Source organism: Macaca nemestrina, chromosome 19 (assembly GCF_043159975.1).
Source record: "Macaca nemestrina isolate mMacNem1 chromosome 19, mMacNem.hap1, whole genome shotgun sequence".
In the NCBI taxonomy this organism is placed as follows: Eukaryota; Metazoa; Chordata; class Mammalia; order Primates; family Cercopithecidae; genus Macaca; species Macaca nemestrina.
This window is the reverse complement of record NC_092143.1, coordinates 51,529,905-51,556,946: the sequence shown is the minus strand read 5'-3', so window position 1 is coordinate 51,556,946 and position 27,042 is coordinate 51,529,905. Positions and strand designations below refer to the sequence as shown.

At 34.3% G+C, this 27,042-nt stretch overlaps 1 long non-coding RNA gene across 2 annotated transcripts; it reads right to left on the bottom strand.

Moving 5' to 3' along the window:
• Nucleotides 1-403: 403 nt before the first annotated feature.
• LOC139359964 (uncharacterized) lies at nucleotides 404-20,192 on the bottom strand. 2 transcript variants are annotated; one of them, XR_011616743.1, is made up of 4 exons: nucleotides 20,055-20,192; nucleotides 18,799-18,905; nucleotides 4,042-4,170; nucleotides 404-668 (listed from the first exon to the last, which is right to left on the bottom strand). It is a non-coding gene; the product is annotated as an uncharacterized lncRNA (long non-coding RNA). The 2 variants fall into 2 exon arrangements; XR_011616742.1 differs by lacking the exons at nucleotides 18,799-18,905; nucleotides 20,055-20,192 and adding an exon at nucleotides 8,894-9,283.
• Nucleotides 20,193-27,042: the final 6,850 nt, after the last annotated feature.

Below are 27,042 nucleotides of genomic sequence, written 5' to 3'. Positions count from 1 at the left end.
CCTCTGTGTCCCGGCTAGTTGCTCCCAGTTTCTTTTTGCCAGAAGTCAAAAGAGGAAGTAGAAACACAGTTACAGAAGTGCAATTGTTAGTGTTACCTAGATAGTTCTTTCCTTCTTTTCAGGCATTAAAGTAGCAAAATGGGCATCTATTGGCCCTGACTTCAGAAGGCATATGGGTAAATACTACTTCCCTGGGAATAGAACCATTAGCTTTGAGAGCTGGAAGGGAAATAAGTTCTAAATATTTCTCTCTCAATTTATAGATGTACAAAGAAGGGTAGCAAGAGAGCCACAATCCTACACACAGGGGATTTTAATCTATAATTTTGCAGTTTCACAAGAGAGAATCTATATGTAAGAACAGATATACATTCACAGTTAAGACGACTTCATCTTAAAAACAAACAGCAAAATTTATTGAGTATAATTTTGTCAGGGGTGAGTATTAGAGTAGGTTTACTTTGAGTTGATGTTAACTTCCTTTCCAATATCTTAAGTACCTCCTCTAGAAACAAGGATAGAAAATAATGAGCCTCAAGTCTGTAACGAAACGTTGATAATTCATCTTCCGTAGTCATTCATATAGGTTTAGTCATGGTCTTATAGAGAATAAGAGCAATGGTAATGTTGACGTGCAGTTAGAAATTTCATCTATTCTCTTTTTAAGTCTAAAAGTGGGAAGAAAACAAGGAAGCATTAGTTGGTTACGACTGTAAATAAAAATTTCTGATTAAAAATTTCAATCTTCTTTTTTTGGAGATTTCCACAAAAGGCAGAGTAAATTGTCCCAAGACAGCAATTTCTGGATTCAGTTATATGTGTGTGTGTGTGTGTGTGTGTGTGTGTGTGTGTGTGTGTGTGTATCTATCTATCTATATATATATAACCTTATTCTGCTTCGGAGTGAAAATGAAGATTTCTGATCTTAGCCTCTCATCAAATATCAGGGTTTAACAACTGCACTACCATGTATGAGGGCAGGAGACTTAGAGTATGTCACGGGACCTGAATTCAGCCCTATGAGTAGGATTTAAAAACAATATAATAAAATGAAACAGCTCAGAGCACTTAATTAACTTTAAAACATCACAGTATCTATAGTTAATATTTGTTATGGGTTGAATTGTATCCCCGCTATATATATATTTCAAACCTATTGCTACTGAAATGCAACCTATTTGCAATAGGATCTTTACAGATATTATTAAGCTAAAAAGGGATCATTAAGGGCGGCTCTAATTCCGTCTGACTGGGGTCTTGATAAAAAGGGAAAGCATGGACACAGACAAGCATGCAGGGAAGACAACGTGAATCGACACACTGAAAAGACAGCCATCTAAAAGAAGGAGGACTGAAGAGATCCTTCCTTCAAAGTCCTCAGAAGTAACCCAAACTCTGCTAATATCTTAATTTTGAATTTCCAGTGAGACAATACATTTCTGTCGTTAAGCCACTCAGTTCATGGTACTTTGTTATGGCTACCCTAGAAGACTAATACAATGTTCTTATCATATTTAAAAAAATATTCTAGAGGGGGTAAGGACCAGGGTCAATTGAAACACAGGAGGATATTTTTAAAATTTTAACTAATTTCCCTAAGTCCTCACACATGTCCCTCTGTGAGAAGGAATATGGAGTATGAAGTTCTGAATGAGAGTCATGCCTCTAGTCACAATCCCCACGTTATTTATCCCAGAAGTGGGATTAGTTATGAAACCATAGATCTATGCTTCTTCTTGTATGGCAAAGTATTGTTCATTTTTTAATTTTCAAATACACTTATGATAGATAATTCCTCAGGGAAGGCAAAAATAAAGAGGCTGAGGAAATGTAGAAGCGAGTGGCCAAAATGCATATTATACCCTAAACGATGAAGACATCAGGGACAGAGATAATTCCATCTTTAGTAATATTGTCTGATTCTCCTCTGGGTATGTTACCTCATACCAAACTTTAAAATGTTATGATAGAACTAGCATTTCAAGTAGTTACATCTAAAAGTATATTGAGCCCATACAAACTATTATTGTTTAGAAAAAACAGAAACCAAAAATTGCTGTTGTTTTAGATTTAACCCAGAAATTATTGCCTGTTAAGAAGCACCCCTCAGCAAAAAAAAAAGAAAGAAAGAAAGAAAGAAAGAAAGAAAGAAAGAAAGAAAGAAAGAAAGAAAACCACAAATAAACAATCAAAAACAAGCTTAAACTACAGACCAAGTAATACAAAAGAAGATACGAATGAATTCTGAAACGTCAGCAATATTATGCGTTTGTGAGTTTGGGATCCACAGAAGCAGATTCTGAGGTGAGGATTAGTATGCAAGTGAGCTCTGAAGAGTGGGGAAATGAGGAAAGGAAATGAGATGGAACCAAGCAGGGATAAAACCCCATCCACAGCCTGATCACATAGGAAACCTCTGCATTTAAAGCAGAAGAGCTGAACTTCCATAACCCAGCACCAGTCAGTCATTGGTTGGCTGAGGACCTTGGGCAGGAGGAGTACTATGACTTTGGGTAAAGTAACTGTCTCACACCAAGAGGCATCACTGCAAGGACATCACAATCACAGGTAGACACTGGAAACAAAACATGTTGGGGAGACACTGAGGGCTCATGAAAATGGAAAAAGTGATCTTAGGGAATCCAGATGGCATAACAATAGCTACAATGGCTACTACTGTGGGTTATATTTTTGATAATTTCTCGAATCATTTCTTGTTGAGATAAAATGTGGCAATGAGGGACCATTACATGGCAGGTTTTGAGATGTCTGTTCAGAAACTCCAAGGAAATGAACTCCTATTTGTGTCACCTGATAACTCCATTCATTTTTGGTTTGGCTTTTATTTTGTTTTCATTAATTACCATGTATAAGGAGGAAATGAAATATGTTTGTACCGTTTTCAATATAATAAACAAAATGCTTGTGTGCCCACAACTTAGATTAAGAAATAGAGCACTACAGGAAACTTAGATGCCACTCCATGCCCTTCTCTCTTCACACCCTGCTCCTTGCCTAGGGAGGTTGACATTTTGTGGATAGTTTTACCATTTTCTTTAGTGTTTTCATCTTTATTTAGATTCCAATATGACGCATTGTTTCATTTGGCAGTCTTTGGACCATAATACCATTTTAATTATAAACTATCTATCCTCTCAGAACATGCTGCTTTGCTCAACATCATGTATTTAGCTTCTTTTATTGACAACCGTAAATGTGTTTCATTCTACAGCTGATGTGCACATGAGTTGTTTCCAGCTCTTGCCATTACCAACAATATTGTTCCTCTGAAAATCCCTGTATCTTTGTCTGGGTGCACCTGTGCAAGACAATATCTAGAGCAACACTTAGGTGTTCATTAGTTGTTCCATTAGTTCTTGGCAATACCTGATATGATCAGACTTTCTCCTTCCAGCTATTCTGTTGGATTTAAATCTGCATTTCCCATATAGTAATTAGATGGAGCATGCTTTTATAGTTTTATTGGCCCTTTGGGTTTTCTCTTCTGTGAATTATATGTTCAAATCTGTTGACAATTTCTATTAGGTTATTTTCTAGGAGTATTAAAAATGTATTTGAACAGTTACATATGGTCAATTTTATATGTTACCAATATGTTTTCCCAATTGGAAATTTTTTTTTTTCTTTTTATGGTGTTTTGGTTGTTTACAAATGAAAGTTCTCTATTTAAATGAATCGTTTCTTTGATGTTCCCTCTTTGGGTTATTCTATGAAAATGTGTACTGTTTTGTTTCTTTCCCTGTGCTGATAGAGGTCGTCTTTTTATCATCTTCTAAGGATATTATAATTTTATCATTTACAGTTAGCTTTTTAATCCATCTGTAAATCATTTTTAAATGACTCTTGATTTATTTAAATAGTTAAAGATCTGATGTTTTTCACATTTAAATTGTATCTTTCACCAAGATCTTCATTTTACCGAATCCCACAAAGTAAAACTATGTTTTAAAATACGTTATCCTTCCAGAGTGATGAATTGTACCTCTGTTATCTCTACTGCAATCCAGTCTCTTTACTTACCCTAAAAGCAGAACAGAACTGCCAGTGCTTGTCTGTACTTTGTGTTTTGAGTAAATTAGGCAGTTCGTTAATTATGCTCTCCTTTATCCAGAGATCATTTATGCAGACTTCTCTCTAGTTGTATCCTTACTAAAAAAGCAAATTGAAGTTTCAGAAAGGTGAAGGAGAATTAGGAGTGAGAGAAGTTATTAATAAAATGCAAAATCTGATATATATCTTCTTAGAGATGAATGACTTCCCGATGCCATTTTGACTATTTTATGGCACACACATACACACACACACATCACCAAAGGAGAAGGATAGTATGTTTTGATGTTATATATTTCAAAGAGCCAAAAAGATATAGACAAAGTAGCAGGAGAAGATTCTCTTGTCTTCATTCTAAACTGAAATTGTATAGTATCTATTATACACATTAACTGACTGCATTATTGCTTATCATTTTTGGAAACTAGTATAATTGATATAATAAATAGTTTCCAGCTGATATTAGTGAATCTCAGAGTATGTCATGTAGATGGAGTGAAGTCTTTGAATTTATAGTTAGAGACCTAAGTAATGACAAAACTTTGCCACCCACCCGTCCTAAGTGTGAAATGTGTAGTGAATGAATAAATCAATGAATGGAAGAATGAATACTAAATGGCAATATAAAAGTGAGCCACCAGTTTATGAATTAAATTGTTATAGAACAAAGGTGATCTATCTGTTACAAGTGTTACTGCTGCTTCTAAGTGTTCAAGCAGTAGAGCTTTGCCTGTTAGAGTTCTTGTCATGGTCTTTTTACCAGTAAAGATTTTATTTTTTTAAGTAATTTATAGAGAGCCTTGGTATTTTGGTACAAGAGTTTCATTGGATTCTGCAGAAGGAAAATAAAATATTCCAAAAAAGGATGGAAAAGAAAACATCTTTACCTAAAGCTTTTTTATTTCTTTTTTTCTTCACATTCCAGGGCATCAAAATGCTTATCATTATTATTATTTGTTTCATACACTGTATGTTTATCAAACTAAGTTTCTCTGTCACAGCTGGAATAATCAGGATTTCTTTTGTTGCTTATAATAAATAAATACTCAATTGTGAGAATGTCCTCAGGGAAAGTTCATTAAAAAAGAAATGAAAATGCTGAGAAATAAATGGTTATTTTGATTGTACTTGTTTTGATACAATATGCAAAAATGTAATTTGGTTCTGTAATGTGTGGAATGCAAGGGAAAAAAATTTAAGGTGGAGAAATGGAAAAGATGCTGCATTTATTATGTTATTTCAATTATCTTTTTGTTTCTGGGGGTGGGAGAGTTTAGGTTCAAAATATCATTTTAGAATAAAATGTGAATATAGCTAAAAGGAAAAAAGAGCAAAATACATAAATGGAAATATTAAGTGATCAATGGATAAAATTGGGCACATTTCTAGCATTTATTGACAGATGCTTTCTTAGATTTAATGCTTAGGTATTTGGATTTCTCTCCTTGTTTTGTTTAAAGTCTCTATTAGCAGCCTTATTCCGCAGTTTCCCAGATTATTTTGCGTCCTCCTTATTTTGGCTCAGTGACAAGTAACAACCAGTCAGGGAACATTGCAATAGAGATGTGAATGGCTTGAGGTAAGCATCTGATATCAGAAGACAATTCTCTTGGTAAAACAATTCCTTTCAGAGATGCAGGATGGGGGAATGAAAATGAACTTTGCTTTTTTCCAGATTTAATTCTCCTTACTTGTCCTCATTCCTCAAGTTCTTTTCTCTTTTATATCTGTCTCCAAAGTAGATTTACATGACAGTTTTGTTTGTCTCAAAGTATCTGAATGATAAGGGAAGGTAGAAGTAAACAAAGAAAACAATTAAGACAAAAAATGGCATGAGCCAATGTGCTAAAGAGTGGAGAAACAGGAAGGAGGGATGACAAAGAGAAGGCCAAGTGGATCACTGAATTCAGAAGGCAATAGGGTCCACTGAAAGACCACTAGGATGGAAGAGGAATGGAAATTGAGAGTGCTGATTTCCACTCCCTAAGATTTGCCCTCCAGTCACTTCTTTACATAATTCATCAAATCTAACTCTTAATTGCCATCTCTGAATGTCCACGTTAAGATAATATGGGCAAGTAGATAATACTTACTGGCAGTGTAATACTATATTTAAAATACATGCACACACACACACACACACACACACACACAAACAAATGCACTAGAACATCTCAGTGAAAGAGAATTGGGGAAATATGTGGTTAACCAATGACTGTGGGGCCAAATTTGATCAGCAGTTTGTAAACTTTGAAAATATTTTTCTGGTCATATAGTCTTAAAAATATAGTAAGAGCACCCAAGGTGAGGAAATCGAGGTGGGGCATTTTGATGACAAAACAAGAGAGAGAGAATTAAAACAGAAAGGAGAAAATAGATGTATAAAATATTTCTTCTATATTGAATACTGTAAAGCACTGAGTATGTTTACACTGTGGAGGAGAAAAGGACATGACATATGCCTTGCGTAGTCATCAAGAAATTATTTCTTGTAGTGCAATGTACCCCACTACCAATGAACAGAAATACAACTTCAGAGGGCAAGAGGGGATGTGAGAAATAAAAAAAGGAGTTGGAGAAAGAAAATAAATGATTCTTGAGTGGCTAAACAAGGGACAAAAGACAAAACCTTTTCTAGAGGTAAAGAAAGAGTACAAAAATAAAAAAATATAATGCACATTGTTTTAAAAAATTATACAAGCAAAATATTTGGATTAGTAGAGGAGTTGATTTTAGCTTTCCAAAGGAGGGACAATATTAGAGCATGTCTATTCATGGAAGGGAGATGGATTCGGAAATTATCAACAGAAAAGTTGAAAATCCATGGTGGAGTCAACTATAACAATTTGGTTTAAATAACCAATGGATGACTTTAAGTAGAACATTATCTCAAAAAACAAAAACAAACAAACAAAAAAACCTAGCATCCATCATAAAACCTGGCACATAATTGATGTTCAATGAAGTGATGACATGAATGAATCAATGAATGAATGAAAAACCAAGTAAATATTAAAAATAATTGCAAAAACTGCATTTACTTTGACACTGAACTAATAAACATGGCACATTAGAGATAAAATGATGGTGACAATATGGAAGTACAGACATGGCCTAGAGTCAAGGAAGCTTGCAAGAGGCCATTACAGAAAACCAAATGAGAGAAAAGTTTGGTGATAAGGAAAGAAAGAAGAAGGAGCTGAGAAGGAGTACAAGAGACCTATGATACTCCTAAAGGAGTGCTATAAAAGCCTGGCTGTCTGGAGATAGAACTGATTTAGAAGGAATTATGGTAAGTTTGATATCAGAGACAATTATGTTAGCTGACACTGAAAATGTATAGCTGACAGTTGGAGATATAAGACTTAATCTTGGTACAAACTTTAATCTGGGGATCTTTTTGTAAAATGCTAACACAGAGGTTGACTAGACCATGAGAATGGATGTTATCTACTTGAAAAGAGAGAACAGAGAACAAAGGGCTGAGTCTTGGGATATATTTATGACCCATATGATGGGTCCCAATCAAAATAATGGAAACCCTCTGTCAACTGGCAAAAGTAGGCTGGCTTGGATCTTTGGTTTGCTGTGTTTGTTCAGTGGAGAGATATCTTTAGAAAAAACTACTTTGAAATTGATATGTACTGCTAATGACTGACTGCATAACTTGCATGTAAGCAAGTTGTGTAGGTAAGTCAGTTATTTATTTCATATTATAGAAGAGACTCCTGATTGAACTGTGAACATTCTCTTTGGGATTGCTTGGTAAGGCCCATCTACCTGGACTTGTATGTGTTATGTATTCTTAGTATAATCTCTCTTTCCTCACATATTTAAAAAATATATATCAACTCCTTGTTTATAAGCACACATACAACTAGAAGAAACATATTTCATTTGATGTTTTGGAAAGAACTTTTTTTAAAGTACAAATAACCAGAGTTAGCTAATTTCTTTAATTAAGCATTTGCCATACGAAATTTTTTAAACTGAAATCTTGAGTGGAAACCAGTATCTTCAAACAAATTAAACATTTAGAATTATAAACCAGAAGAAGTTACAACAGTATTATTTTCACAAGCCGAGATCGTATGATGGTGGTGGTGGTGGCAACAGGAGGAAGGGCTGGGGGTAAAATCTAAAAACCCAGTGATACTTAAATCAGGGAAGTATAACAAAAGAAGGGAGAGAGCGTATTTAAAATTCAGGAGGGTGATCACAAAATTTAGGGATTGACAATAATGCTGCCTAGTGTTTTTGAAGCCTCACTTTTGCTTGTCAAATCCCTACTTCAAAGTTTTTCTTTCTCATATGGCACTACTAAGTAGAATGTTTTAGGTAGTATTCCTGGCGATACTTCACATTTGCGCACTTAATCAAATATACCAAATAAACAGAACTCTCTGTATGTTAAGAGAAATACATAGGAAAAAATGCCTAAACGTTTTGGATTATTTCCTTCCCCCCGCCACCGCCCCCTACCCCATGTAACATTTAGCTGTCTGGACGTCTGGACTAAGGATATTTAATTTGGGGCTTATCATAAGCCAGAAGTATCTATGAACTAATTATCTATGAACTAATACATGAACTAAGTATCTATGAACTAATCACTAATCATTTATGTGATTCATGTTAAAAACTTGGGAAACATGTGCATATCTTGAGTTGGCTCTAATTAATCAGAATGGAGGAAAAAAATCCAAGGTGCCCCTAGTCCCTCTTCCAAAGCAGTGAGGTGATACTGGATTTCTAACATGCTATTAGTTATATCTCATACAGAATGAGCACATCGACACCAGGGACTCCTCCCATTCCTCACCTGATTCACTGCTAAATGCAGAGGTGCTTTGAATGTAGAACACAGATATTTTCTGTAGATTTTTCTCCAGTGTAAGACCTTACAAGGAGAAGGAGGATTGCTATGATGTTTTCATATCCAAGAAGGCACATTTCTTCAACCACAGGATCCAAAGACATTAACTTCATTACTTTTATTAAAGTTTGACTTGGGCTGAGACCTTCAAAATCCTTACTCTTCGACAGCTGTTTGGTGGTTTGTTTAGGACTTCACTGGGCAGTCTCAGCACAGTTCCTCCTGGACAAGTGTCAGCATCTCCTCCAAATCTCTGTCATCCTCTGCCTTAATTGGCTCCATTAACAGGTGTTATCAGGCCAAAAAATGAGGATTCAACTGATTCATCACTTCCTGAGGCCTAATGTCAAAGATAGCAGCATTTGGAACACACTGGGGGTGAAGAAGAAGCTGGGAAATATTAAAATACTTCTCAATCCATTCTGCTTTAGTTGGTAAAGTATAATAATGGATGGATTGATTAAAATTTGAACCCTAGCCTTAAATCAAATGCTAGAATAAGCATGGGATCTTAGTTTTCTTTAACTCTCTTTTCTTTTATTGTGAGTGCTGCCAATGAATAGATTACCATTACTACTAATTCTGAAATATTTTTGTGCTTGCATTATATCAGACGTTATTTATTCAGCTTTGCATAAGACCATATTGTTATCCTTATTTTTGTGTTGAATAAGCTTAAGATCAAGAAATTAAAAGTCTTGTCAAAAATTTTACAAAGACAGATAGCAGACTGGTAGTTTCCTTGTCTGGGGGTGGGAATGGGAATTCCTCATACCTGGGCATGAGGAGTCTCACTGGGGTAATGAAAATATTCTAAAAGTGATTTATGTTGATGGGTGCACCACTCAGTACATTCACCAAAATTTGTTGAAATGTATACTTGAATAGGGTAAATTTTATGTTGTCCAAAATATACATCAAATAAGCTACTTAAGAAAAAAACAATCTTAACAAAAGTTACATCATTACATCTTCCCATTCTAACCCTGGGTTCTTGCATATGTAGTGCAATGCAGCAGCTCTAGGCAAGTATGGAGGATCTGGTTCCTCCCCTTGTTTGCTAAAGGATATTGGGCAATTTATGCAACTCTCCGGGCAGTAGTTTTGTCAATTAAATAAAGTCACTGGACTAGTTATGTGTCTTGACAATCTTGTATTAATTCCAAGAATACTTAATTTTAACTGAACAGGATATCTTTGAATTGACATAAAATAGTATAATATGTATAAAAACAATTGCATATAAATATTATGATCGAGGAAAGAAAAATGAAAATCCTCGTTATCACTTGGTGGCACTATGAGGAATTAATTTCTTTGTTATTTTATTTTGAAACTATTATAAAATAAATATGTATTCAAAAAGAAAATAAATTTTATTTAAAAAATTAACAACTGTGTAAGGACATTTGATAAAGACATTTTCAGTGCAGAATCCTAATGGGGAAGTTGTGATATACTGGGGCAGAATTAAAATTCAGATGTCTTTTTTTTGCATTACATCTGAAATAAAAGGTCCAAAAATTTGTGTAACTATTTATGTAACAGCAAGTCTGAGCTTTGTTTGGTTATCTGGTTTTCTTAGTAGTTTCATTGGTGGCTTAATAATTTATAAATACACAGAGGGTGGTCCTGAGATGTAGTTAAATGTCTAAAATTTCTATAAAGCACACTAATCTACAACTGCACAGAAACATGTGTAGCTATGATAGGTAAATTATATGAACAGAATAAAAGAGAGACCTAATTTTAAATCCATTCTAAATTATAAACATTCTTTTCTTTAAGCAAATACAATATAAAATTAAATAAAGTTATAGGAGAAATATTAATAGGGGAGTAATTTTTCCTCAAATTATATTCAAATTAATTTACATTTTATATTTACTTTTAATATCACACACTTTCTTCATCATTTTCAAATAAGATTTAATTTAGATGAATTCAATTTGTATCTCATATTTTAATTTCAAAATATGTCCATTGTCTACAGTGAGGCACATCCCACTCTGAATTACATGTTAAATTCTGCGGTGTCAATAGGAATGCAGCAAATAAGGCATCTTGTAGCAGAGAAGGGAGAAAGAAAGGCTCTGAGACTCAGTGAAAGCAGCAAGATCATGAATAAATCTATGTGATGTCAAATACTTGGAATAAAGATGAGCATCTCAGACACATGAGCATACGTATCATATCTCTAAAATTTTGGCCATAGGAATATGAATATAAGGATGGTGGAATGTGTTTACATTTCATTCAGATTTTAGCTTAAAGACTGCTTTGAGAACAGATCCAGATGTAGCATCACAATGCATGAGATTAACTCATGTTTAAAATAATTATTTATGTGATATATGTAAATACAATTTCACATGTCATCCTTAATTGTTACTTCTGCTCTATGGGTTAACTAAGCGAATTAATCATAGTCATTAAATCCAAAACTACTAGAAACATCAGATACTAAATACTAAACATTACTAGAAACAAAAGGAGCACTATAGGGAAAAAATCGCAGAAAGAGTCATGGCCTTCAGAAGAGGAACACAGTCAAATTTCAACCCAGCAGACATGGACCAGGCAAATATAAACCACATTCTGTTCTTGTCTTCCAATGACCTGCCATTCAAACTTAAACAGAAGTCTGAAGGCAAGAGAACCCATTGATAGCAACATCCCAAAATTCAGAGAAGGACAAAGATATCAAGGACTAGCACAACTATGTAGATTATGTTCCTACTTTATTTATTTAGTCATAGATTATGCTTGAGTATGTGAGATAACGTGATGTAATATAATCTACATTATATTACGTTATATTACGTCACATTATCTCACATACTCAAGCTCGTGTTCCATGTGAGTTACTTATAGGAATGTCTACACCAAGACCACATGTATGCTACTGTGATAGACAAAACAAAAGGCAGTTGAAATGTTTGAACACTTGCAACATACTAAGCTTTACGGTAAGCATATTACATCTGTACATTATGTCACTAAACATGGTGTTTTTATTCAGAGGACACATGATATGATGAGAAGCAGAATGTGTCCTACAAGAATGAAAAATAGAGGCAAAAATCTGCTTGTCAACTTCATTAGGAAGGACAAATGAGCTGGGCCTTGAAGCCAGTTTAAACATACACAGAAAATGAGATATGTGGATGTGGTCATTATATACAAAAGGCATTTCATGTGGAAAGTCACAGAGGTAGGATATCTTAGAGGAGCAGATAAAGAAAGATTTTGGACCTAAGAAGACATTGAAAGGAATCTTTGGAAATAAGGTTAGAATGGTATACTGAGTTCAGGCCATTGAGTGTCATGGATGCCAGTCAGACCATTTTGGCATTTGTTTTGTGGATATGTAAAGATTTTTTATCAGAGGTGTTATATGAGCAGAGCCAAACGGAAAGTGTTTTACTCTGGAAGCAGATGAAGATATGTTACCCCTTTAGGAATTTAGAACTGGAAATTCTCAGAGCTCACTTCAGGATCCTCTTCAGTCTTTCCTCTGTTCTCTTTATTGCCAAGTTGTCTCATCCAGTCTGAGACTTTGCTCATCAGACATATGGTAGTGATGTTTCTCACAGTTTCATGTCTTCTAAGCTGAAGACCTACATGGCCAACTGTCTAGTCAACAGCTGCTCTGATTTTTCAAACTCATTTCAGTTCAATATGCCCAAGTAAGTGCCTACATACATACACAATATATGGTCCCATTTGAAATAGGCTTCTTTTCTATTCATCATCTAGATCCACCACCAATCCAAGATTATAATTCAGAAACCCAGGAGTCCTTCTAGTTACTTCCTCCTGTCTCTCCAGCTATTTCCAACTCATCACTAAGTGTGCTTAAAGTGATGGATGTCCTGGTAGTCCCCACTCTTTTCTGTCTCTGTGACCCTCAACACCTTCCTTTGACAATCTTAATGGTTTTTTAACCCATCATTTCAGGGGTTCATTGCCCTTCATGTAGCCTCACATCTTCCAGTGCCACAGAAAATAGAAAAGACAACAATTAATGGAAGTAGCATATACAAAGGAAAGTTCTTTTTGTCTTTACAAAATAATGAAATTTGTTTTAAACTAAATATCTGTCTTATTGAGAAATCTGAATATGTATGTCTTGATGTTTCACCTACTGAGGCAGAAGTTGTACAGTCTCAATAGAGTTCATAGAGGATTCTAACTTATCTCCTACAGGCAGACAAATAATAGACCACAGGAAATAAATTTTCTTCTTTCTTTTCTGCAGTGTCAAAAGCCACTTTATGTATTGTAAGGAAATGTTCTTAAAAATCTCACTGGCTGTGATTAATATCTATAAATTTGGTTTTTCAGAAAGCCTATCTTTACATAGCATGACGATAGAGCTATGCTAAATCTCTTCCCTGGAAAAACATTTTCTGTAGTTTAAAAAATCACATTTACCACAATCTTACTTGGAGTTGTTCAGCTGGACCTATTTTTGGTCCTGATAGAAAGTAAATTCTATGATCAATTGAGTGGGTGTTTCATCCTATGGAAATGGCTAGTCTTTCTCATGCACTAGAATGGTCTCATTTTACCTGTAATTAACAGTGTTTTCATAATACAAGTAAAATTGAAAGAGGTTCAAATCCTCTTATAGTGTTGATATGCAGAGGTATGTTATTCAAACTATTTTTCTGTGAATGAGAAATAAAATGAATTCATGGTGATCAGTGTTCAGAATGGGAAAATTAGTTAACATTTGAAAAAGAGATCCACATCTTACATGAAATACCCTGGTTTATTGTAAAATTAAATGTCTGTCTTGTTGAATTGAGCTCTCTGAAAGATACCTCAGGAGTCTTTTGAATTGCCAGAACTGAAACTCATAAACATTCATTAATATAATACTTTGGGAAATATTTTCCCTTTTCCAAAACATTGCAGTTTCTGTAGAAAAAATATTTTTCTGTATCAGGAAGATAAATCCTAATAGTGGAAGCAATTAAAAAGATAAAAGCAACAATAGTTTTAAATGTTATCTTTAGATACCTATTGGTGGCAAAGTGGTTGAAAAACTCTGTAAGGGATTTGTAGCATTTTCCGTTTCTTCAGGATAAAGATGATCAGGCTGACAATTGATTTTCAACCTGCTGAAAATGCTAAGAAGCAATTGTGTTTTTCTTTTTTCTTTCTTGTCCAAACTCAATCTAGAACCGTACATACCTATACATTAAAAAAGGTGACCTAAGACTTAAACACATCTGTAACAAGAGACAGAGCCCATGCTTTAAAATCACTGTTTAAAGCTTTAAAAATACTTGTAGAGTTTAGGAATGAGATCCATTCAACCATGGCAAGGAGAGGATTTGGTTATTTGTGGTATAACATTAGTCTTTTATGAGTCTTCCTCATGCACAGAAAATTCTGAGTCAGCCACGCTGAGACTGAGCGTGGCTCTGTAGTCTGGTTCAGTGATTCCATGATTGGGTTCACATAATGGAGGATAGTCTGCAAAATAGAACTTTTGTGAGATTAAGAGACTCACTGAAGAGCAAATGCTGTACAAGCAATAGAGCTGGTACTAGAATTGTTGCTTTGAAACACAGTCCTCAAATCTTCCTATTCCCTGCTACCAGACCCAGCTCAGTCTTTCATTCAGCAAATAGTGATTAGTATTAATATGTGGTGCTCTTCCAAATGCATGAGATATGGAACTAAATAAAGCACATAAAACTCCTGTCCTCCTGACACTTGCATTCTGAAGAGGAGACACCAATATGCAAAATAGGTCATACAAAGTCTGTTAGACAGTGGTATGTGCTATGGAGAAAAATATAATTGGGAAGGGGAATAGAGGGTTTGGGGCAGTGAAGTTTTAAACAGAGTATTCACAGAAGAGCTTATGGAGAAAACGGAATTTAAATAAAGACTTGAAGGGGGTGATGGAGCGAACCATGGGGACAACTATGAAAAATAATTTAAGCAGAGTGAAAAAGAAATGCAGAAGCACTGAGGTGAGAATGTGCCTAATGAATAAGATGAATAGCATGGAGCCAGGAATATCTAGGGGATCTAGCCAGAGAAGTGAAGGGAAGACAACTCTCATAGAATCTTATAAAGGGACATTAGCCGTACTCAGTGTGAGACGAGATGCTATAGGAACACTCTGAACAGAGAATAGCATGGTCTGACTTTGTTTTAATGCCATCACTCTACACCCTGGGTATGGTTGAGAATAGACTCAAGAGGGACCAGGGCAGAAAGAGGATATCTAGTTCAGAAGTAATCACAAGAAGAGAGGAAGTGGCAAGGGAAAAATAGACTCTAGATACACAAAGAATGGATAAACAGTATTTTCAAGGTTTTTAACTGGAAAGAAGGAGTTGCTGTGAATTGAGATGAAGAACCTGTAGGAAGAACAGATTTCAGGTGGCAGAATAGAGAGATCCAGATTCAAATGTATTAAATTTGAAATACCCAGTAAATCTCAAGTGGAGCTGCAAATGAGGATTTGGATACACACGTTTGGCATTAACTGGAGAGATTAGGCTGGAAATATAATTTGTAAATTGCACTGGGTTGAACAGCATTCCCCCAAAATTTATGTCCTAATTGTAAACTCAGTACAGGACTTTATGTAGAAATAAGGTAACTGCAGATGTAAAAAGCTCATACAAGATGAGGTCGTATTTGAGTAGTGTGGACTCTTAATCCACATCACTTCTGTCTTCAAAGGAGAGAAGATGACACAGACATACAGGGAGAATGTTGTGTGATGATGGAAGTGGAGAATGAGTGATGTGTCTACAAGCCGAATAACCCCAACTGTCGGGGACACCAGAAGTTACAGAAAGATATGAAACAGAATTTCCCCTACAGCCTTTAAATAAAGCATGGCCCTGCCGACACCTAGATTTCCAACTTCTAGCTTCCAAAGCTTTGAACTACCCAATGATGTTTTAAACTACCCAATGATGGTACTTTTATTGCAGTTGTTCTGGAAGCTACTACAGAAATCATCAGCATACAGAGATTAGTCAAAAGGCCAGATGGACTTGCTCAAGTAAGTAGATGCAGTTAGAAAAAGATGAAGACCACCAGGTGCAGTGGCTCACGCCTGTAATCCCAACACTTTGGGAGGCCCAGGCAGGTGAATAACCTGAGGTCAGGAGTTCAGGACCATCCTGGCCAAGATGGAGAAACCCTGTCCCTACTAAAAATACAAAAAAGTAGCTGGGCATGATAGCGGGCGCCTGTAATCCCAGCCACTTGGGAGACTGAGGCAAGAGAATCACTTGAACCTGGGAGGCGGAGGTTGCAGTGAGCTGAGATCATGCCATTGCACTTCAGCCTGGGTGACAGTGCGAGATTCCGTCTCTAAATAAATAAATAAATAAATAAGAAAGAAAAAGATGAGGACCAGTGTCTGAACTCTGGGAAACACCAGCTTTTAAAGGTCAGGAAGGTGAGGAGAAACCAGGATAAGGAACTAAGAGGTAGCAACTAGTGAATTTGGAGAAAAACAGAGAGAGAAAGGGATCCTGAAACATAAATAAAGGAAGTATATCAAGACAAAAGGAATGTATCAAATGCTGCAAATAAAGCATGATGAAAATTGAGACTTGACTATGGTTTTAGTGAAATGGCAGTCACTGGTAACCTTGCTATTGAATTAAGTTATCTGATTTAAAATCACCTTGACATGATTAATTTTTAAAATCTCCAAAGGTAATTATTTACACAGTCCAAAATAATTTCCAGTAGATAGCTGACAGAGCTTATGAGTAAAGCAGGATGTGGTGACATTTTCTTTAAAAGAAAACCTAATTCGGATAAAGATAAAAAATCTACAACTGACTCTAGTGCTAATGAAAAAACATAGAGAGTTAAGAAAATACCTTGAAAGACCTTTACAATTTCATAAGCTTGTATTTTAGAGGGCACTTGTCTGTATTATGACTGTCCCACTTCTCTTTGTTATGAAATAGAGGAGAAAAAAACAAAAGGCGAAAAGACAAAGCAACAAATACAAAGGAAGGAGAGAATGTGAGACTCAGATGGGACCACTCTCTTTGTTGTCCCCATATGGGAATTGTTGATGGCAGAATGCAGAACACCAGTGAGGCGTCTTTGTCAACAGCATTGATGTTCCCCACCATAATTCCCTGCGTTGAAACCAATCTGCAATTCTCCTGACATCGGTTTTCAATTTATTACCCCAAGTGGGTTGGTCTCTGAGGAAGGTCAGCCTATATATGCAGCAGCTGAAATAACTAGTTGGCGCTAGTTAATGAAACTGAGAATGTCGTGGGCTGGTTAATATTCATATATTTGAAGGTAGCATATCTGTTTAACCTGAGGGCTATATTTCATTAGATTTATGTATTGTAATGCAATGTCTGGAAGCTGAATACAACTGGTATTGTTTTGTTAAGTACTTGCAGTTTTCATTTATATCTCAGATACAAATCTGATCATCTTTGGCATATATAATCCTGTTATCAGCTACTAGGAATTTTCTTGTTGTGGTCACAAAGTCCTAACATAATAACATAAGTACTTCATTTGGATGTTAGAATAAAACTTTCTCCCCCCAGAAGCTAATGTCTAGCTCCCCAGGAGCTAAAGTTTAAGGAAGTTGTAACATCAAAAATAATGATCACAACAGGTTCCCAAGACATATATTCCTGTCAGTGGCATGCAGGATAGTAAAAGCAACACAAGCATCCAGGAAAGAAAAATTCAGTTTGCAAGGGTAGGAACATATATTGCAGATAAAGGTAAACAAGGAATTATATCCTTGTTATCTTGTTAGACAGGAGGTACTGAATATCTTATAAGCAAGAAAAGTGGATCTCAAATTTGGATTGTACTAGAATTTAGTGAGTATCCTTTTCAAATTACTAATGCTGAAACTCCAAACCTCCAGGTCTACTGAATTAGAATGTAAGGCAGTAGATCTCAACTATATGTACTGAAGTACAGGGGATAAGATACTCCAGGAAATATTGAGTGGGTGGAACTCACTTAAGTTCCAGGAAAAATTCTAGCAACATTCTCTACTCTTGTCTACTATGTTTAATTGATATATTATGTCTGTTGGTAACCTTATCATCTTTCTTACAGAAATTTGAAAAGATGACAGAGTCCTTCATGTCAATTCTGCTACTTTTTGAGGCAGAGAAAAATACAGAGGGGTTAAAAAAAGGTTCAAGAAAGTCTTTCTACAAGATGCTGCACACATGCACAAGATTCTATTATAAGATACACTTATGAAACACAGAATATGTAAATCGCCCAAATGCCTTGATTGACCCACATTACACATTAATCCATTACAGAGCATGTAGACTGCTACAATTTTAAAATCAGTCTGTCAGTTCACCTCTGTTTAGTGTTTTCAATCTTTGTTTACCCATGGAAACCTCGTTTTTTTTTCTGCATAATAGTTTAACGCAGTTTGGAAAGTGCTGCCTTTGGTGAAATTTCTGTTTTATTATCTTGTGTTAATATTTGACATTTGTTTTGTGAGTCAACAACATATTTTATTTTAATGGAACTTGATCTGCCTTAGTTTTTAGAGCCAAATTGTCCAAATTGTCTAGTTGAATATTCTAAACCAGGAACCTCAAATGTATAAATTGAGCTGTGGGTAAGACATTAAGTAATGGTGGTATCTGCAGGTAATTGAAGAAACTCTTGTCTATCCCCATACACTCATAATCTTTTTCAAATCCCTGTATCAAACAACACAAACACACTTTCTCTCTTTCTTTTATAAGTTTATCTATCTATCTATCTATCTATCTATCTATCTATCTATCTATCTATCTATCCATCCTATCATCTCCCTAGAGAGAGAATTTGCTTACACAATTTAGACTGTTGGCCTTCATTTGTTAAATCAATCTTGTCATTAGAGCTAAGAATTTAATATGTTCTTCTTGATATCATTCAATTACCTGTTCATTAGCAATTTCTGAAAAAAAGAAAAAAGACAAATATTGTAAATAATGGATAAGCTATAAAAATTTCTCCTAATTATGTTACATAGCACAATCATTTTTGCATTTTATCTTTATTTAAAGTAGCAACAGTACAATGAAATATTACAAATGACTGCTTCCCTATGAGAAAACAGGGAACAAGGTAATGAAACCGTATTCAAAACCTTCAAAACAAAACAAAATAAGCTATGAGGCTACATACTGAAACCCCCATGTAATTAAAATGAGCTGGCCTGATCCCCATAGACACCAAGCATACCAAACTCAAATAATAAGACATCCTCAGAATGTCTGTAGATCTAAAGAAAGCTCTGCTTCTGTTTCTTTGAATGTCTAAATAGGAAGTCTTACCCAAACACAGAGTAAAAGATAACTTAAAAGCCAGAGAGTGGTCCCTGATAACTAAATAAAAGGCTAAGAAACAGTGGACACTTGATAGGAAGTTAGAAAATATTTAAAAAACAAAAACTGTGCCCAGTGTGTGTGTGGTGGAAAGGGAAGGTAGGGGAGGAAATGAAACAGCTTTGGTGTGCCTTCCATCATGGGGAAAATAATTCATGCTCTTAGAGGTAGTGTAACAAAAAGGCTAGGAGAAGGCATGGAGTCTTTTCCTGTGTAACAGGGTATCTTCAGCCTTTTCTAGTCTCATGGAAGCAAGAGAAGTCAATCTATCAGCACTCAGTAATTCTATTCCAGCATACGTTGATAATAGACCGATTGCAATATCACACCTTTCTGTTAATGGGGAGATGAATCTTGAGTCTTCCAGAGGCATCTCAAACACAAAATAAGGGCTATGCAGAGGAAAGCAAAGTGTTCAGTCGAAGAGACCCTGAACTACACACACCAACACACACACACACACACACACACACACACACACACACACACACACGTATCAGACTGTTTTGATCAAATAGTTTTGAGAACTCTTAATAGTATTTAAGTAAAATGGATGAAATTGTTATCCATAGTCCCATATTGCCTGTATATCTCAAGTTCCTCTCTTTCTTTTTTCTTGCTTTCCTTCTCCTAGGAGGTTTTTAAAGCCAAATTATTTTACATTTAGATTATTTCAATGACAACTAAGGAAAATCTGGGAACATCATAACCATGCTTACACTGATAAGGTGGTTGTATTTGTTTTGGAGTCTTCAGAATTTCTGTTCAATAACTTCAGTGCTTTTATCATTTGATTTAAATCATTTTTTCCACTTTCTTTTGTTTCTACCTCATGAGGTTCTGGACACACCTGTGGATATTGCCCTGGAATCATAGGTAACAATGATAATAAAAGTCAGAACCTCTGGCTTCAGGTCTCATATCAGCCATTTCTACCTTAGTGGAAATTAAAACTGTAGATTTATTTCCATTAGTTAACATGAATTCTTATCATTGGAGAAAATATTTGATGAAAAAATTTTGTCCCAGAAAAAGAGATCTCACCCCTCAAAGAGTAGGTGGGAGTGATAATTTTAATAATGCAGAGACATAAGAAAATTGTGTGGCTTTGTGAATTAGAAACAAGAATATATTACAATTTCATCTTAGTTCTCTCTTGGGTATAATCTGTAAGAAAGCGCTGTAAACCCCGTGTCTCCTAGCAGCCGGGTTTTAATTTTAGTTTTTCTTTCTCTTTTTTCCTTTTGTTAATGAACTCTTTGGAAAGAAAACAATGGGAAAGGAAAAGATAAAAAGAAACTGCAGCTCCATCAATTTTCTCATTGTGTCTCACTAGCTAAGAGACTAATGTTAGTACCTTTGTAATTTTTGTAGTATTGACTTTAGACTATTTTCAATTTGTGAAAATAAATGACTTCCTCCATTTCTTTTTGTTTCTTTGGAATAAGGAAATCCTATAGACTTCAGGATGGTAATGGGTTAAGAATATTTAAGATAAATCCTACTGATAACCGTAATAATATTAGAGATTGTAATCTGTCAATTTTTGCTTTATGTACTTTTATGTTTTTAGTAATATACATATTAAAAATATGATATCTTCACATGGAATCATTCACTTTAACTTTAGATAGTTTTTCTCATTGCCCCTAATAATATTTTTAACTTAAAGTATACTTTATCTGATATTATGTAGGTAACTAGCTTTTTTCCCATCTTTCACTTTCAGTCCTTCTGATAAACTGTAATCTAGGTTTGTATCTTTGTAAACAGCATATAGTTAGATATATTGATTTTTAATTTTCTGATCTGAAATTAATTGTATTTTAATAAACACCTATTGACATTTACTTTATTTTCTAATACATTTTTGGTTTGTTAAAACCAACTTATACTGTGTCCTCATTTCAACTATTTCGTTGCTTCATTTTCTCTTGTCTTTTATTGAATTTACCATACATTTATGATTTTATTTTTACATCCTAGAGTTATATAGTTTTCCATTCTATTTCTCTTATTTTAAAGGCCACACTTATGTTTTTAGAACACATACTTTACTTTAAAAAATTGAAAGTTATATATACTTATTCCTCCTTATCAAAATAAAGCTCTGTGATTGGCTAACCAAAATACATTTCAGATGACACTGCTTCCTTACTGTCTTTCACTATCAAACGTGTTAATCCTAACTGTATGCTTTCTAAGCAACTACTAAATTCAGCCACCATTGGGTAGGTTTTCTGCTTCTTTCAGCTGAAATTATTTCTAAAGAGTTTACAACTTCTCTTTCATATTACATGTCATGTCAAGCATTGAAATTTCTTTTTATTTCTAGTTCAATATTCATTATTATTACTATTACATAGTATATGTTAATTTAGATTCCCCATTAGCTCTAGTAATTTAGTCATTCAATATTGCTTATAGCATTCCATTACCTCTGTTGAGGGTTACTGTTATTCTTGAAGTCCATTCATAGTTCTTTCAATCTTTTAATACAAAGTTTATGAGTGGTAAATCCTCACCATTTCTTTTTTTCCCCTCATAAAATGACATTATTAGGGTTTTCACATCTGGCAGGGAGAGTAGGCTCTAACAAATTAGTTATCCTTCATTTAATAACTATATGCTATATATAAGACACAAACAAATAAATAACTCAAGTGCAAATTTCTAATACCTCTACAGTACAAATCTAAATAAAAAGGGAAAAATTGGAGGGGAGTTGAACCTTAGAGGAAACTAGCATGAGTAAGAATGTGGAAGTCATCATAATCAAAATGGAGTTGCTAGTTGAAAAATATGGACACATAGAGCCAGGGACGTCCACAAGGGGAGAGTTCTCATGTACAAATACCTGATAACACAAACAAGCACAAAAGAATCTGCAAAAACCATTACCTTACACAAAGGTCATCACAAACTTATACAAAAAAAATACTTCTGCAAGGGCATCTTCCCAATAATAGGCTGTATAATTTCAGACTGGCACCACCTCTTATATTGATCTTCATAGCTAAGAACAATTAACTCAAAAGAATGGTATATATTTCATTTTTTTTCTTTAAAAAATGTTTTTTTTTCTTTACCTCCCTGAATATGCACATAATTCATCATGGATTATTGCAAAGATTATTCCCAAATAAATCTTATTTTCTTTTAGAGAGTCTCCCTATTTGTTATTTAGGTTGACAAGATATATACCCTAGAGCAAGAACTAAAAAGCAATATTGTAAACGTAAGTGTGTGTGAGTGTGTGTGTGTGTGTAGTTAAACCCAAATTTTAAACACAACAAAAGCAGACCTCAAATAATGTAAAAGAAAATAGGAAAAATAAAAGAGGTTAAAAAGAGAGGAGATAAACAAAAATAAATTTTAAAATGGTAGACTTAAAATTGTTTCTGTTAATCATTGCATAGTTACTACTAAATGTTAATATACTAAACATTTCTATTAAGAGGCAGAGATTATCAGACAGGACATAATTGTAAGACCCAACTCTATACTGCTTACAAGAGAAACACTTCAAAGACAGACAGTAGAAAGTAAATGGGTAGAAACCATATGCATGTAGACAGAAAGCAAAAAAGGATGAAGTTGCTCTACTACAATCAGATATAATAGACTCCAAGGCAAAGCATTATATCAAACACAAAGAGAAACATTTCACATTAAAAAACGAGTGATTTATCAAGAAGATATAATAATTGTTGAGAATGTATAAAACATAATTTCAAAATACATGAAGCAAAAATTGACTGTAAATACAAACTTACAGTTTCATTGTCAAAACAGAACATTTTATCATTTCTCTCCCAGCAATTGATAAAACAACTAGATGCAGAGAAAAATGTCAATAAAGATACAGGACAACATTATCCACTCTCTTACTTAATTGTGTGTCAATAAAATAAATGATTGTATAGAAGGAATATCCTCAAAGCACAATAGAATTTAAAAATCAATTAAAATATGTTATGTAATGAAATATTTAGAAAGTAATCAACAAATTTTTAAAGCTTAAAGAACAAAGTAAAGCCAAAGTAAGTAAAGAGGAGAAAATAAAGCTATCAGCTTAAATCAATGAAATGGAAAACAGATATACAGTAAAACAGTTTAACAAAATGATGAGTTGGGGTATGTCTAGCAATTCTGAATAAGAATAAAAAGAAAAAACACAAAACATAATATCAGGAATAAAAGAGGAATGGTTACTATAGATGCTACATATACACATAAAATATTAAAATGTTACAAAAACATTCATGTCAATTTAGTAGAAATGAACACATTTCTTTAAAAAATAGCACTAAGAAAAATTTACACAAGGTGAAACAGAAAGAATAAACAGCCCTCTACCTATTAAAGTATGTGAATTGACTATCAAAGATTTCTCACCGGGTAAATTCCTAGCCCAGATTTTCCCAATGAATTATACAAAACATTCAATAAGAACACCAATCATAATGTCCTTTAGGAAAAGAAAACACCTTTCAAATTGTTTTATAAAGTAAACATAACATTTTTTAATTTTATTATTATTTTTTTAGATTCAGGGGATACATAGGCAGCTTTCTTACATGGGTATATTGTGTGATGATGAGGTTTGAGCTTCTAATGAGCTCATTACCCAAGTAGCAAACATATTACAAAATAAGTAGTTTTTTAACCCTTTGCCCCCTGCTTTGGAATCCTGAGTGTTTAGTGATCCCATCCTTGTGTTCCTGTGTACCAAAAGTTTAGCACCAATTTATAAGTGAGAACATATGGTATTTAGCCTTCTATTCCTTTGTTAAATCTTGGGATAATGGCCACCAATTTCATCTACGTTTCTGCAAAGAACATTGTTTTGTTTTTTATGGCTGTGTAGTATTCCATGGTGTATATGTACTACATTTTCTTTACCCAATCCACTGTTGATGGGTACCTGGGTTGATTCTATGTTTTTGCTATTGTGAATAGTGCTGCAATAAGCATATGAGTACAGGTGTCTTTTTGGTAGAATGATTTATTTTCTGTTGGGTATATACCTAGGAATGGGGTTCTTGGCTTAAATGGTAATGCTCTTTGTATTTCTTTGAGAAATCTCCAAACAGTTGTCCATAGTGATTGAACTAATTTGCATCCCCACCAACAGTGTGTATGCATTCCCTTTCCTCTGCAACCTCACCAGCATCTGTTATTGTTTGACTTTTTAATAATAGCCAGCCAGGCCCAGTGGCTCATGCCTATAATCCCAGAAGTGTGGGAGGCTGAAATGGAGAATCACCTGAACCTAGGAATTCAAGACAAGCCTGGGCAATATAGGGAGACCCTGCCTCTACAAAAAATTTTAAAAAATTAGCTGGTCATGGTGGCACATGCCTGTGATCCCAGGTACTTGGGAGGCTGAGGTACGAGGATTACTTCAGCCCAGAATATAGAGGCTGCAGTAAGCACCACTGTACTCCAGACTGGATGACACACCAAGATCCTGTCTCAAATAATAAAAATAATAATGGCCATTCTGAGTGGTATGTGATGGTATCCCATTGTGGTTTTGATTTTCATTTCTCTGATGATTAGTGATGTTGAAAACTTTTTTCATATATATAGTTAACATAATCTTGAGAGAAAAATTCAACAGATATTACAGAAAGAAAGAAAAAAATAAAGAGAAAAGGAAGTAAAGAAAGTAAAGGAAGGAAAGAAGGAAGGAAGGAGGGAGGGAAGGAAGGAAGGAAGGAAGGAAGGAAGGAAGGGAGGAAGGAAGGAAGGGAGGAAGGAAGGAAGGGAGGAAGGAAGGAAAAAGAAAGAAAAAAATTACAAATAGAAGATCTTCATAAATAAAGTTGCAAATATGTTTAACAACATATAAGCAAATGTAATACATAAAATAGTTTTAAAAGATAATACATCATAACCAGACATGTAGGGTAGTTTCAAAATCATTCAATCTAATTTATCACATTTACAAAATAAAAGAAAAGAATGATAGTCATTTCAATAGATGAGAAAAACATATTTGAAAAATTCAGTACTCATTCATGATAAATAGTGCTCAGCAAACTGGATATAGGTGTATAGAAGAGCATTTCTTCAGGCTGATCCAGAGCATCTTAAACAAACAAACAAACAAAAAGCTGCAATTTAATTTCTACTTAATGGTGAAATATTGAACATGTTTTTCCCCTGAAATAAAAGGAAAAACTTAGTAAGAACATCCTTTAACATTTATATTCAACATTGTGCTGGAGGACCCAGCTATTGCAATAATGCTAATTTTAAAAATTAAAAACAAAAAAAAAACGGAAAGAAGTTGCAGGTGACATTATTATTTACTGATGTCTGCTGATTGTTGCTTATGGTAGATACGCTTTTGTGTGTTAAATAATTTTTAAGTTTAAAACTGACCTTCAATGAGGATACAGAACTTCTTGGACTTTGAATCTGTCTCTCCAGAGGTTTTCATTTATTTATGAAAAGGAACCTACACTATCACCTGGTAAACTCAACTTATGGCATTTCCTTGTCTTTGGAACAGAGATCCAATATCTTGATATCTGAAGACAGGGAAAAGGCTGAGACAAGTTTCCTTGGGGCCTCTATGGCAATGGTTAAAATTTAAAAAATTTTACCCCATGGAATATTCTTTAATATGAAATCAAAATGCATTTCTTTATTTAATAGTGTTAACTTTGCTCTTGCCCCTACGTTTTTTTCAGTAGACGTTTCAACTTCATTTGTTATTTATTTTCAGATTTTTTAACTGACATAAATTGTGTAAATTCATGGGGCACATACTGATGCTTTGATACATATAATGTATAGTAATCAGATCAGGATAATTAGCATGTCCATCAACTCAAACATTTATAATTTATTTGTGCAGGGAATGTTCAGTATCTTCCTTATAGCTATTTGAAACTATATAGTATGTTATCTTTAATTATAGTTGTCCTACAGTGGTATGGAACACTAGAACTATTTCTCCTATCTAGCCGTAGTTTTGTATCCTTTAACAAATCTCTCCCTATCCCTCCCTTCTCCACTGTTTCCAGCTTCTAGTATTTTCTGTCCTACTTTTCACATCTATGAGATCAACTTTTTTTTTTTAGCTTCCACATATGAGAGAGGATATGCGGTGTATTAACTTTCTGTTTCTGGCTTGTTTCACATAACATAACATCCTCTAGTTCTATCCATGTTTCCTCAAATGACAGGTTAAGCTTTTTCTTACCCATTCTTTAACTAGCTTCATCCAGGCAATTCATTTATAAATTGTTGCCTTGCACGTATCTAAATCTTAGACTTCCTTAACTGTATAGGTATTAATAGCCATATGCTTACATGCCCTTGACACCATATCTGCCATTAAAACAATTATCTCTAGGTCTTACTGGCTTTGATTCCAGCATCTAGAAATTTATTGTGGAATTTTTATTGTTGTTGTTGTTTAGGTGTTTGTTGTGGTTTCTCCACACAGTCTCAGCAATGCATTACTATTTTATGTGACTACAATTAATTAACGTTTTAGATGTTTAGAAAGTATTTTCAAGTTGTTTTTGTTTGCTATCTTGTAAAAACTAGAAATCTTTTTTGTTATAATAAACATTTTAAATATTTTTATTTTTAATAACATACATTCCATTAAAAAATAAGAATATAATTATTTAATAGTAAATATATACTTGTAATACAGTCATAGTAACCAAGTTAAAAGTAATG